We start from the raw sequence: 15,492 nt of genomic DNA on the forward strand, positions 1-15,492 counted from the left end.
CTGTGGTGCTGGAGAACAGTATTGAACAGGACTGCTAGGAGACCAAAGAGGTTCAGCCTAGAGAGGATGAAACCAGGCTGCTCCTTGGAGGCAAAGATTCTGAAGCTTTTTCTGACATACTTTGGGCATGTTGCAAGGAGTAACCAGTCCTTGGAAAGGGGCATCATTCTTGGGAAGGTGGAGGGACAGCACAAGAGAGGAAGACCCTTGATAAGATGGATTAATTCAGTGACTGGGATAATGGGGATAGTTGTGTCAGAGACAATAAATTAGCACACGATAGAGCAGAGTTCAGAGCTTTTGTACATATGGTCACTATGAATTGCAAGCAACTCAACAGCACATAACAACAATAACAATATCATCATATATCTGCTTGTACTTTAAGGAATTTTATTGCTAATATTGGTAGCTTGGTAGCCTAGTGGCAAGAAGTTGCTCTGCAATACTGAAGGCAGATGGTTTAAATTCACCAGGTGCTCTGTGGGAGAAGAATATGCATTCTCCTGTGTGTTAATTGCCTTTGAAAACCTGCTGGAGGGTTAGCTGTGGGGTTCTGACTTGATGGTACACACAAAAACAGCAAAATATTGCAGGATTATATATGTCAGAGGGTTTACCTTTGCTGATTGTATTTTTTTTTGTGGTACTCTCTATGTCTTCTCTTTCTTTAGAGGGATTGTGTTGATCACCTCCTCAATGTACATCATTTTCCCCTAACTCTTCCTTTTTATGTCCATTATTTATTTAGAGAGTTCTGATGGTCTAGCGGGTAAGACCTTATGTTGTCAATCCAAAGGTAGATACTTCAAATCCACCAGCTTCCCTGCAGGAGAAAGATGGGAAATCTCCTCTCATGCAGTTTATAAGCTCTGAAAATCTACTGGAGGGTCAACTATGAATTGGTTCCAACTCTTGCAATGGTTGAGTAAATATGAGTGATTATTTATGTACTGATTTTTACTCCTCTCTTTCTCACAACCCTTTAATACGCCTGCCCTCTACTCTCTGACTCCTTACTAACAAGTTTGCTGATTCTTGGTCTACATCTAGATATAGATACATAGATAAAGCATGTAGCAATCATTCATTTCACAGTTCTACTGTGAGATGATGCATAAACAATAAATCTGAGATAATATTTTTATATAAGTAGAAGAAATTTCTTGGTAAATTTTCAACTCTTGGCTTGAGTTCAGGTCTTCATAACCTATGTGTACAAAGCACCTATGGTATTTCTTTATTTCATGTTTGCTTGAATGTTTGGTAAGTAATGTTTTAATTTAGTCAAAGGCTAAATAAAAACAGTGTTTTGCTACTTTGAAATATAAAATTTTCTCTTTCCAGCTTCTTTCATCAACTTGGGACATAAACATCATCATAAATCAAAAGCTTTTTAGTTTCTTATGTGAAAATTGCTCCATAATGTTCAGCCTAAAAATTTGAAGATTACCCTCCAAAATTTTTTGTAAAATTAAGCCTTTTATTAAATAAAAAAGGGAATCTTAACTGTGTCAGACCTGGTACTCAGAGAGCCGTGCATGGCCTGTGTCTTAACACAGTTAAGTATTTACTAAAAAAAGAGTCAATCCTTTCACTAAGGGATTGGTTGATTCATAACATTAGTGTAATTCTTAACTACTAAGACCTCATAAAACAACGGGAAGCAGCTTTATCCATGTGCACAAATGCTTGGTTCCATGGAGTGTCAAAATAAAGTAAATGTGAAAATGATAAGCAACATTAGTATTCAAGTTACTGATAACAGCATTTGAGGATCTACAGAATGGTTTGCAATGTGAAACTATGTTCAGAAGTATATTTACATGAGAAGGAAATAAGACATAATGCTTGACATTCTGTTGTTGTTGTTGTTATGTGCCATAGAGTTGCTTGCGACTCATAACATTCTAGAAAATTTAAAAAAAAATTATTCCCTCATTGCCTTGAGTTGGAATCCCCTCATGGCTGAGCCTCCAGAGAGTTTCCGGGAGGAGATTGTTCATTCTTTCTCCCTAGAAGCCACAGGTGGTTTCGAATGTTCAGAAAGGTGTCATCTTTGGGTTTACAGCAAATCTCCCTACAGACTAAACTATCAGAACTCTCCAGAAAATTTTACTTAAATAAAAATAATTATTAAAATTCAAAACAAATTTTTTTCTGTTCTGACTCAATAGTACACGACAACGGTAACAATTTTTTCTTTATGCTTATCAATTGAGAATAAACCATGGTAATCTTTTCATCAGTGCTTGTTTGCAATGTACCTTTTCCAATAGCATAGTTTCCTATTTATCTTTTTTAATTTAAGGAGTTTCTTTACCTTTCCTTATTTTAAAAATGAAAATAGCTTTATGATTTATTTAGAAATCAACAATTAGATATAAATTATAGACACAGAAATAATAAATTATTATTTTGTGTTTAAGCAATTCATAATTTAAGATGTGAAAGCACAAGGAACATGAAACTGAAGCACACAATGTCTACCACAGTTAAAAATTACAAGATTTATATTGTGGTTCCTGTGTGAGACATTATGATAAATTATTTCCCCTTTTTTTGGTCTACTCATCACAATTAGACCTATGAGATGGATACCATTATTATACTCATTTGGTGATGTTTTTACTGTTATACGTCCTTGAGTCAAGTATGACTTACCCTGTGAACAATAGATCGACACTCTTTCCTATCCTGTGCCAACCTTAACATCCATGAAACATTTGAGTCCATTGCTCCAGACATGATATCAACCCATCTCATTGAAAGTTTTACTCTCCTTTATTGATGCTTCACCTTTCCAAGCTGATATCTCTTTTTGGTTTGAAATCAGTAAAGGTGCACATCAGGGTTGTATCCTTTCTCTATACTTGTTTAATGCATATGCTGAACAAATTATTTGAGAAGCTGGACTCTAGAGAAAGAATGTGGCATCAGAACAGGAGGAAGACTCATCAGTAACCTTCATTATGCAGATGACACAACCTTGCTTGCTGAAAGTGAGGAGGATTTGAAGCACTTGCTTCAGAAAGTTAAACACTATAGCTTTCAATATGGATTGAAAATCTTCACCACTGAACCAATAAACTGGATCACAACAGATAGAGAAAATATTGAAACTGTCAATGACTTAATTTTACTTGGATCCACAATCAATACACTTGGTATCAGCAGTCAGGAGATCAGGAAGCATACTACACTGGAAGTCTATAATCAGGGACCTCTTCAGATTATCGAGGAATAGTTATGCCAGTTTGAGGACTAAGGTGCACCTGACTCAAGCCATGGTCTTTTCAGTCACTTGCTATGTATCTGAGAGCTGGACAATGACTAAGGATGACAGAGGAATAATTATGCCTTTGAACTGTGCTGTTGGAGAAACGTGCTGAATTTCACATGGACTACCAAAATAACAAACAGGTATGTCTTGGGGAAGACGCAGCCAGAGTGCTCCTTAGAGGCAAAGATGATGAAGCTTTGTCTCACTAACTTTGGGCATGTTGCTTGGAGAGACTATTCCTTGGAGATGGACATCATATTTTGAAAGGTGTAGTGACAGTGAAAGACAGGAAGACAACCAAGTGGATTGACACATTTACTGTGGCAATAGGCTTGAGTATGCCAGAGGTTATGAGGATGGTATGGGATAGGACAGTGTTCAGATTAGTTGTTAATAGGGTTGGTATGAGTCAGACTCAATGGCACCTAACAAAAACATACACAAAATATGAGATGATGCTTAACTATTTTTGCCTCCAAGGAAAAGTCTAGTTACACTTTCTCCAAGACATTTCTGTTTGTTCTTTTGGCAGTCCATTGGATATTTAGCACTCTTATCCAACACTACAACTCAGATGCCTCTATTCTTCTCCTGCCATCCTTATTTATTGTCCAGCTCTCAGAAGGACAGCAAGTGATTGGAAAGACTTGCTTGAAACAGGCACACCTTGGTCTTTAAACTGACATCATTACTCTTCAGGACTTTGGAGAGATACCTTACTGTAGACTTTCCTAATGCTGTATGTCTCTTGATCTCCTGGCAGCTTGTACCAAGGGTATTGATTGTGGATCCAAGCAAGAGGAAATCATTGATAATTTTTTTCATCTATCATGATATTGCCAATTGGTCCAGTGGTGAGGATTTCTGTTTTCTTGATATTGAAATATAATCCATATTAAAGGCTATAGTCCTTGATCCTTTGCAGCAAGTACTTCAAGTTCTCCTCACTCAGCAAGCAAAATTATGTCATCGACATAATGCAGGTTGTTGATAAACCTTCTTCCAGTTCTGATGTCTCACTCTGTCATAAAGTCCAACTTCTCAAATGATTTGCTTAGCATACAAATGAGGAAATCAATATTCAGAAAGGTTAAGTAACTTTTGTTTAAATCTATGTATCAAGGATTCTTAACTAAGGTTTTCTGTACAGATTTGCTTTTGACTGTGAATCTGGAAGAAAAATGTAAATCTTTATCTTCACTGAGTGCTCACTGACATTTAGTATATGCTTCATTATAGATCTACACAATAAACTACAATCACAGCAATAATGTCTTAGCTTTTTTTCATATATTCTTACTTCACATTACAATTGCTTCAGATCCTTCCATTATTATTTACACATCAGAACTGCTTTGAAATGACATTAGTTATTAGCTCTATTTCTGTACCTTATGACTTGTATATAATTATATCACAATATTTAAAAAATATTTTGACAATGTTATTTTAGTGTAATTGGCCTAAATTAATCCTACATATTTTATGTTAGACATTTTTAATCTTTGTGAAAGGGATCTCTAAGCTTTAATAGATTGCCAAATAAATGCATAATTTTAAAATGTTAGAGACTCTCTGCTGGAAAGTGGAGCTAGAATTCAAACCCAGGCTGTCTAAGTCCAGAGCTCTGGCTTGGGCTCAAGTGTGCCAACAACCTAGCTTTTCTGCCTGTAAAGCCCAAGTTTACATTTTGATGCATATCCTTTCATATAGCTCTCTATGAGCATACAGATATACTCTGTTGTTGTTATGTGACAGCAAGTCACCCGTGATTCATAGCAACCTATGTACAATAGCCCTGAACCCTGCCCCACCCTAAGTCAGTCTCACTGACTCTGAAACATCTAATCACATTGCCCCAGTTATTATGTCAATCCATCTCATCTGGCATCTTCCTCTCCTATGTTGTCCCTCCACTCTTCCAAGCATGATGTTCTTCTCTAAGGACTGGTCTGTCCTGGCCATACGTCCAAAGAATTTGAGACAGAACTTTAAAATCCTAGCCTCCAAGGAGAAACTTGGTTTCACCCTCTCCAAGACAGACCTATTTGTTCTCCTGATGGTCCATGGTAGCTCAAGACTCTTCTCCAGCACCACAATTCAAATCATTAATTTTTCTTCTGTCATCCTTACTCATTGTGCAGCTCTCTGATGTACAGCAAGTAATTGTGAAGATCATGGCTTGGATCAGACACACCATAGTTTCTAGACTGACGTCATTGCTTGTTAGCACTTTGGAGACTTTCCTGATAGCAGACTTTCCCAGTGCAATTCGTCTTTTGATTTCCTGGTTACTGGTGACAAGAGTGTTGAATATGGAGCTGGGCAAGTTGAAATTGTTAACAACCTCAGGCTCTTCTCTAGTCATCATGGTGTTGCCAAGTGACCCAGTGGGAAGAATCTTCATCTTCTTGATGTTAAACTTAAATCCATATTGAAGATTACCAATTACTGTTCTTGACCTTCTGCAACAATGCTTCAAGTTCGCCTCAGTTTTGGTAAGCTAGTTTATATCATCTGCATAATGCAGGTTGTTTATGAGCCTTCCTCCAATCCTGATGCCACATTACTCCACATAATATCTAGCAAGCCGAATTATCTGTTCTGCATTAGCATTTATATATGCGGATTGTTTTTTTATGTATGTGTGTATGTATGTGTTTACATGAAGGAGAAATCAGATACTTTGCAGAAAAGAAGAACCTTAAGAAATATGTGAAAACAAAACAAAAAAATCCAAGACATCTTCAGTGCAGTGCTTAACACGAAGACACCAAAGGAAAGTGAATGGACCATAGTGACCAGAAATAACAGAAAAAGGAATTCAGCAAAATGTCAAAAGTAAAACCCAGCCTAACAATAATCACACTTAATGTGAATGGACTAAAAGCACCAATTAAGAGAAAAAGAGTGGCAGAAGCAGTAAAAAAAAAATGCCCATGAATATGTTGCCTACAAGATATCTAAATAAAGAAGAGAAAGACAGACTCAAAATCAAAGGCTGGAAAAATATATACCAAGCAAACGACAACCACAAAAAAGCAGGAATGGCAATATTAATCTCTAATAAAATAGACTTCAGAATAAAAACCACCATAGAAGATAAGGAAGGGCATTTCATACTGACTAAAGGCACAAGAGATCAAGAAGACATAACCTTGGTCAACATTTATGCACCAAATGATATGCTTTCTAAATACATAAAACAACAGTTAACAGAATTGAAAAAATAACTAGTTAACAATAGTGGTAGGAGATTTCAACACACAACTATCACCAGAAGATAGGTCACCTCAAAAGAAACTTAACAAAGATGCTGAAGATCTCAACTATACAATTAGTCAACTCGATCTTGTGGAGGTATTCAGGGTATGGCACCCAAGTGAAACTCAATTCACTTTATTCTTAAGAGCATGTGATACATTCTCCAGAATCAAGAATATATTAGAACACAAGGTAAGCCTCAACAAATTAAAAAAACAACAACATTGAAATAGTACAAAGTATCTTCTCAGACCATAAAACTAGATATTAACCACAGGAGGGTCAGGCTTACAAAACCACCCATGTGAAAGCTAAATAACTCTTTGCTAGAATATGATTAAAGTATGAATGAAATAAAAATGTTCCTTGAAACAAGTGAAAATACAACATACCAAAACTTCTGTGATGCAGCTAAAGCAGTCCTCTGAAGGCAGTTCATAGCAAGAGACACAATTATGAAAAGAAAGAAAGAAAAAAATCTAGGATCTAACTCAACACCTTCATCAACTAGAAAAAGACCAACAATCTAATCCTACAGCTTTTAGAAGAAAATTATAAGGACAAGAGCTGAAATTAATGAGAAAGAGAACAGAAAAACAATCAAAACCATCAATAAGACCAGGAGCTGGTTTTTCTAAAGGGTCAATAAAATTGACAAACCAATGACAAACTTAATAAAAGGGGAAAAAAAAAAGAAGACACAGAAACTTGATCAACAAATGATAAAGGTGATATCACAACAGAACCAGATGAAATTACATAGATAATATCAGAATACTATGAAAAGCCATATTCTGATAAATTTGAAAAGCTACAGGAAATGGACAAATTTTTTGATACTCATGCCCCACCCAGCTTGACTCAAACAGATGTAGAAAACTTTAACAGACCCATCACAAAAGAAGAAATTGAGCAGGTCATAAAAAGACTTCCCCATAAGAAAAGTCCTGGAACAGATGGCTTTACAGCTGAATTCTACCAAACATTGAGAGAACATCTATCCCCAATTCTATTTAAAGTACTTCAAAAAATAAAAAAAGAAGGAATACTCCAAGAGTAATTTTATGAAGCAATCATAACCCTAATACCAAAACCAGGCAAAGAAAACTACAGACCAATATCTTTCATGAATATATATGCAAATGTTCTTAACAAAATCCTAACCAAGAGAATCCAAAAGCACATAAAAAAAATAATTCATGGTGAATTTCTGGTTGTATTTGGCAGTCTCTTTCATAGATTAGGCTGTCTAGGCTTGAGCCCAGTTTCTCTCTGATGAATTTTATGGCTTTAGGCTTAACTCCAAGATCTCTGATGTACCTTGAATTGATTTTTATGTATGGTGCAAAATGTGGATCTTGTTTCAGCTTTCTGCAGGTAGAAGTCCAGTTTTGTAAGCACCATTTGTTGAAGAGGTTATCATTTCCCCATTTGATAGCTTTGATTTCCTTATCAAATACCAGTTGACCATAGATAGCTGTGTGTATTTCTGGGTTCTCAATTCTGTTCCATTGATCTATGTTACTGTCATTGTACCAGTACCATGATGTTTTGGTTACTACTGCTCTGTAGAAGGTTTTGAGGTCAGGGAGTGCTATGCCTCCAAGCTCATTTTTGTTTCTCAGAAGTGATTTGCTTATTTGGTGTCTCTTGCCTTTCCAAATAAATTTGATAATTTCCCTTTCAATCTTCTTGAAAAATGAATTTGTATTGGGATTCCATTGAACATGTAGGTTTCTTTTGATAGGATTGTTATTTTCACAATATTGAGTCTTCCTATCCATGAACGGGGCATATTTCCCCCATTTCCTTAGTACTTTTATTGTGTCTTGCAGAAATGTTCTGTAGTTTTCTTTGTATAGGTCTTTTGTATCTCAAGTTAGGTTCACTCCCAAGTGTCTCAATTTGAGGTTGGCTATTGTAAATGGTATTGCTTTCTTGATTTCTTTCTCTGAGTTCTCTTTGTTACTGTAGAGGAATTCTATTGATTTTGTGAATATTTATCTTATATCCTGCTACACTACTAAATTGGCCCATTAACTCTAACAGTTTTTTGTTGAGTCTTTGGGGTTTTCTGTGTACACTATCATTTCATCTGCATATAGCAACAGTTTAACTATCTCTTTGCTGATCCAGATGCCATTTATTTCCTTCTCTTATTGTATTGCCCTAGCAAGCACTTCCAATACAATATTGAAAAGAAGTGGTGACAGTAGGCATCCTTGTCTAGTTCCTATTTGCAAGGAAAATGTTTTTAATCTTTCTCCATTGAGAATTATGTTGGCTTTTGGTTTTGCGTATATACTTTTCACTATGTTGAGGAAATTTCCTTCTATTCCAATTTTTCTGAGTGTCTTTATTAAGAACCAGAAATGCACAATCTGAAGAGAATAAAATTGATGCATGGGACCTTCTAAAGATAAACTCCATGTGTACATCAAAAACTTTTTCCAACAGGGTGAAAATAAAACCTACTGACTGGGAACAAACATTTGGTAATACCATCTCAGACAAAAGTCTTATAACAAAGTTTACAGAATACTCCTAGGCCTTCACAAGAAAAAGATTATAACTCAATTACAAAATGGCCAAAAGACATGGGAAGAATTTTAACAGTGGGAGGTATTTGAAAGGCAATTAGACACATGAAGAATGCTCCAAATAACTGGCAATAAGAGAAATGCAAATCAAAACCACAATGAGGTACCATCTCACTCCAGTATGAGTGGCAAAGGTTAACAGGACAGCAAGTAATAAATGTTGGAGAGGATGTGGCGAGAAAAGAACTTTATACATTGTTGGTGGGATTGTAAAATCGTACACAAATTCTGGAAAACAGTTTGACACTTCCTCAAAAGATGAACATAGAAATTCCATATGACCCACCTATTCTGCTACTTGGAATATACTCTGAGAAAATGAGAACTGAGGCACAAATGGAGATTTGTACACCAATGTTCACAGCAGCATTATTTCACCATTGCAAGAACATGGGAACAACCTAAATGTCCAACTACAAATGAATTAACTGAGAAATTATGGTACATTCACACAATGGAATACTATGCAGTATGCAGGAGCAATGATTTTATAAATTATTACCTAACTTGGGAGGGACTGGAGAACATTATGCTGAGTGAATGAATGCAGTCCCACAAGGATAAATATTATATAAAACCATTATTATAGAGTGAGTATAAGGATCTGGGGGTGGGGGTGGGGATCGGGGAGAGTGGAAGCAGAGGGATGAGGATGTGCAGGGAGAGAGGGGACTAATCACTGGGTTGTACAATTTGTTGGGTGGGGAGATGGGGGAAATTGAAAGAATTTGTTCTTGAAAAGTATGTATTTGAATTTTGTGAATAAACTAGTAGAAAATAAAAAAATTAAAAAGATAATTCTTTATGACCACGTGTGATATATAACAGTATGCAAGGATGGTTCAACATAAGAAAAACAATTAATATCATTTATCATATTAACAAAGCAAATAATGAGAAACACAGATGATCATAGCACTTGATGTAGAAAAGGCATTTGACAAAATCTATCACCCACCTTTCTGATAAATATACTCAGCAACATTGGAATAGAAGGGAATTTCCTCAACAAAGTAAAAAGTCCATATGCAAAGCCAAGAACTAATATTGTACTCAATGGAGAAAGACTAAAAGCATTTTCCTTGCAAACAGGGACCAGACAAAGATGCCCACTGTCATCACGTCTATTCAATTTTGTATTGGAAGTGCTTGCCAGGGTAATATAATGAAAGAATAAAATAAAAGGCACCCAGACTGGCATAGAGATGTTTAAACTATTGCTATATGCAGATGATATGATGATGTACACAGAAAACCCCAACGACTGAACCAAAAAATTGTTAGAGCTAGTAGGTCAATTTAGTAGAGTGGCAGAATATAAGATCAATATCCAAAAATCAGTAGAATTCCTCTACAGTAACAAGGAGAACTCAGAGAAGGAAACCAAGAAAGCAATACCATTTACAATTACAACCACATATTTATATACTTGGGAGTGGACATAACTAGAAACACAAAGGCCTATACAAAGAAAACTACAGAACATTTCTTCAATACACAATAAAAGACCTAAACAAATGGGAAAATGCACCCTGTTCATGGATAGGAAGACTCAATATTGTGAAAATGGCAATCAAAAGCAGTCTACCAAAGGCAATCTACATATTCAATGCAATACCAATACAGATAACAAATTCATTTTTTAAGGAGATTGAAAGGAAAATTGTCAAGTTTATTTGGAAAAGAAAGAGATCCTGAATAAGCAAAGCACTTTTGAAAAACAAAATGAAGTGGGAAGCATTCCCTGACCTCAAAACCTACCACACAGAGGTAGTAAATTAAGCAGCACAGTACTGATACAATAACAGGCACATAAATTGATGGAACAGAATTGAGAACCTAGAAATGGACTTTGTTATCTATGGTCAACTGACACTTGACAAGGGAATAAAATGTATCAAAAGGGAAAAGAAAACTTCTGCAACAAATGGTGCTGGCAAAACTGAACTGCTACCTGCATAAAGCTGAAACAGGATCCACATCTCACACCATACACAAAACTCAACTCAAGGTAGATCAGAGATCTTGGAGTAAAGCCCAAAACCATAAAGTTCATCAGAGACAGACTGGGATAAAGCCTAGATGGCCTAGTCTATGGTATAAGGAGACAGCCAAATGCAGTCAGAAATGTGCAATCTGGAAAGGATAAAATTGATGAATGGGACCCCCTAAAGATTAAATTTCTGTATGCATCAAAGTCTTTTTCCAGTATAGTGAAAAGAAAATCTACTGATTAGAAAATTCATTTTGGCAATATCACTCAGACAAGGGTCTCCTATCACAAGTTTACAGATTCTTACAGGCCTCCACAAGAAAAAGACTGATAACACAATTACAAAATGGGCAAAAGACATGGAAAGAATTTTCACAGAGGAAGATATTTGGATGGCCAACAGACATGAAAAAATGTTCCAAATCACTGGCAATAAGAGAGATGCAAATCAAAACCACAATGAGATACTATCTCACTCTAGTAGCAATGGCAAATTTTAACCAGACAGCAAGGAATAAATGTTGGAGAGGATGTGACAAGGAGATACACTGTTGGGATTGTAAAATGGTACCAACCACTCTGGAAGGCAGTTAGATGTTTCTTCAGAAAGCTGAACATAGAAATTCCATATGACCCAGCTATTTCACTGGTTGGAATATACCCCAAGAAAATGAGAACTGAGGCACAACAAACTGAGACTTGTACACCAATGTTCATAGCAAAGTTATTCATCATCATAAGCACATGGAAACAGCCCAAATACTCAAACGTAATTGAATGGATTAAGAAATTATGATACATCCACACAATGGAATACTACCAGCCAGCATGCAGGAGCAATGATTTTATAAATCACTACCTAACTTGGGAGGGACTGGAGAACATCATGCTAAGTGAACTAAGTCCCATAAAGAAAAATACTGTGTAAGACCATTATTGTGGAAATAGATAACTAGTAAGATGTATATGAGGATCTAAGGGGGATGGTGAGAAATAGGAGGGAGGATATGTGGGGTGAGGGCAGTGTGTTAATAATAGGGTTGCAGAATTTGATGGGTGGAGGGAGGGGTGGGTTAAGAAACTGTGAAAGATCTGGTGTGAAAAACAGTATACATGAACTTTGTATAAAATAAACATTTTATATTAAAAAAAGAAGACAAAACTCCTCACCAATGGAATAATAGGCAACATTGCTAGTGGAATAAGACTGAAGTTGTCAATAATTTAATTTTACCTGGATTGACACTGACACCACAGTAGCAACCATGAAGAAATCAAAAGATGTGTTATATAGGGGAAAATGTCAAGGAGCTCTTTTAAAGAGCTGAAGAGCAAGGATGCCAGTTTAAAGATGTAGATATGCCTGACTCAAGCCATGGAATTTTTAATTACTTAATTAAAATGTGAAAATTAGACAATTATAAGGGAGAGTAAAGAAGAATGTAACCAATGCCTTTGAATTTTGAGTTTGGAGAAGAGAATTGGATAGACTATGGACTACCAAAAACTCATATAAATCTGTCTTGGAGGAAGTGTAAGCAGTGCTTAGAAGCAAGGGTAGTGCAACTTGATTTCACATACTTTGGACATGTTGTTAGCGGGCGGCAGTCCTTGAAAAAAGACATCTTCCTAGGAAAAGTAGAGGGCAAGTGGAAGAGAGGAAGGCTCTTGATATCTTGGACTGACACAGTGACTGCATCAGAGATCAAAATGATGGTGCAGGAGTGAGAAAGTTTCAGATTCAATGCTCACAGGGTCCCTCTGAGTCAGAATTGTCTTGATGGTACCTCACAACAACAAGTAGGGATGCCAGAGAGAACATTGGATCCTCAAATGAACACCAAAGTCAAGACTTGGAAAAAATTTTGGTAGCAAATAAACAAGAAAAGGGGTAATTTTGTAAAGTGGTAGGAAAGGGAAAGTCCAGAAGTTTCCAGACTGACTCAAGACTGAATGTATCTTGTCTCTGAAGATATCCAAGAGAAACAAATGGAGTCAGTAGACTTTGTGACTTTCGTTCTTCCAAAACGGAGAGAATAAAAGTGGTGATTACTCCAACTCAGAGAAACACCAAGGAAACATTATTGAGGAAAAAAAGAAGTCTTATTTTCTTCTTCAGATTCTTGGGGTATAAATAACAGACTGAGGGGTGTCATTGTTTGGGCTTCTGAGGTACAACTTAAGATCAGACAGTGCTCCTGTCTTTAGGGTAGATGGGAAAAAATGTGAGATGTGACAGATCAGAGACAGTCTTAAACAAAAATAACTGATAAATGTAACACTTATGGATTCTTTCTGCCCAAAAAGAAACTTCTTAATGATGCATTGAAATCACTCAGAAGATGGGGGTGGGGGGATTTGGTGCTGTGCTGCATTCTAAAAACATGAAAGTAATGCCTATACAATTTTGAGGAAAATAATTATAATTCAGGTAAGTTACTGTTTGAACACAAAACAAGAAAGCAGAGTTAGAAATAAAGCCTCACAAACACCTTCATAAAAAGTCCAAACTAATGCCGTGGTACCTTTGCGATGAATATAACAATATCCGCTTCTCCAGGATATTTAACTGACATCTGATAAAAGAGTCTCTATAAAGGGACAATTTACATTGTTCAAAGCTTGTGTAACTCTACATGGCATCCATCCCGGCTAATGATATGAGTACTGATTAAATCTATCCAAAAGAGAAATCAAAGCAAGAAATCAATGAAAAAAGAATTTGCATTTTAGATTTGTAGTATAGCAAATGTTGTAAATATGGAAATAAGACTTAAAGCCACAAGGATTATGATTATTTAAAATAACAATTGACTATATAAAAATACACTAAGGTTCGGAAAGAGGAAGGGAGAGCAGATGGATGCATGTTGCTGTTGTTGTTGTGTACTGTTAAGCCAGAGCCAACTCCTGGCTGATTCTACAGCAGGTTTTCAGATAGTAAATCACACAGGAAGAGATTGCCCATTTTTCTCCCATAATGCAGCTACTGGATTTGAACTGTGTGCCTCTGAGTTGTCAGCATAGCTCCTTTCTTACCACTAAGCCACCAGAGCTCCCTAGAAGGACGAATGTTGGTTTTGGGTGCCATCGAGTTGAGTGTGACTCGTAGTAACACTATGAACAACTGATCTGAAACCTGTTCTCTCCTGTACCATCCTCACACTTCCCGACACACAAGAACCCATTGCAGCAGTCACTGCGTCAATCCACCTAGTTGAAGGTCTTCCTCTCCTTCACCAACCCTCCACCATTACCAGCACTATGTCCTTCTCCAAGGAATAGCCCCTCCTAGGACCATGTCCAAAGTATATGGGAGGTGAAGCCTTATCATTCTTGCCTCCAAAGAGGACTCCAGTTGCACCCTCTTCAAGACTTACCCATTGGTTCTCTTGGCTGCATATGGGATGTTCAGTGCTCTTCTCCAACATCACGGCTCAAAGGTGTCAATTCTTTTCATTGTCCTTATTCACTGCCAGATCTCAGATGCATAGCATGTTAGCCTAAATCAGACAAACTGTAGTCCTCAAATTTATATCATTACTCAGTAATTTGGAGAGCTTACCTAACTGCAGATTTTCCAAGTGCAATGCATCTCCTCATCTCCTGACTGCTGGTACCAAGGGTGTTAATTGTGGATCCATCCAAGCCTATGAACACTGAAAACCCTATGAATACTAAAGAAAGAAGGATGCATGGAAAGTGTCAATTACCTTTTATTATCCCAGTTGCCATGGAGTCAGCTCCTCCTCATGTTGACCTCTAGTAAGTCAGAGTAGAACTATGCTCAATAGGGTTTTCAATGAGGGATGTCCCCCTCCCCCTTCTAGAGGTAAATTATAGCCCTTTTCTTCTGAGGACCTCAGTAGGGACTTGAACCTCCAACCTTTGGCTAGCAGGCAAGCGTGCTAACATTTTACATCATGCAGGGATACCAATTCTCTTTCATAGAAAGGATTATATTTAAATGCTTAAAAACTTTCAAATATAATTGTAAAATAAAGTCTTTCAATCAAGGGGGACCCTAGAGTTATATAGATAAGTAGTTTTACTTTGGCTGTTTATAGCAATCTTTGTTCTTTACCTAAGCAAACTAGGAGCTCGACTAATATCTTAATCTTTGGCAGATAGATCTGATCATACAAACAAAATGAAATGTCTGGGTGTGCAAGACAAAGTCAGATGGTACACTTTGGTGACAAACATAGTATATGCATTCTCTTGGGAGATAATTAGCTGTTCTTTTACTGACTAAATTAATAAGACTAAATCTTTTCCTGACTAAATCTAATAAGAAGTATTTCCCCACAATGGAAAGAATATTCTGTAAAAAATATATATGTGTTGTATTA

At 36.6% G+C, this 15,492-nt stretch overlaps 1 protein-coding gene across 1 annotated transcript in view; it reads right to left on the minus strand.

The window, feature by feature from the left end:
- The window catches only part of SLC35F1 (solute carrier family 35, member F1), a 711,879-nt gene that overhangs the window by 26,979 nt on the left and 669,408 nt on the right, over positions 1 to 15,492 (minus strand). The window lies entirely within an intron of this gene.

This window comes from Elephantulus edwardii, unplaced genomic scaffold, assembly GCF_000299155.1.
Source record: "Elephantulus edwardii isolate Elephantulus edwardi_28Jun2011 unplaced genomic scaffold, EleEdw1.0 scaffold00002, whole genome shotgun sequence".
In the NCBI taxonomy this organism is placed as follows: Eukaryota; Metazoa; Chordata; class Mammalia; order Macroscelidea; family Macroscelididae; genus Elephantulus; species Elephantulus edwardii.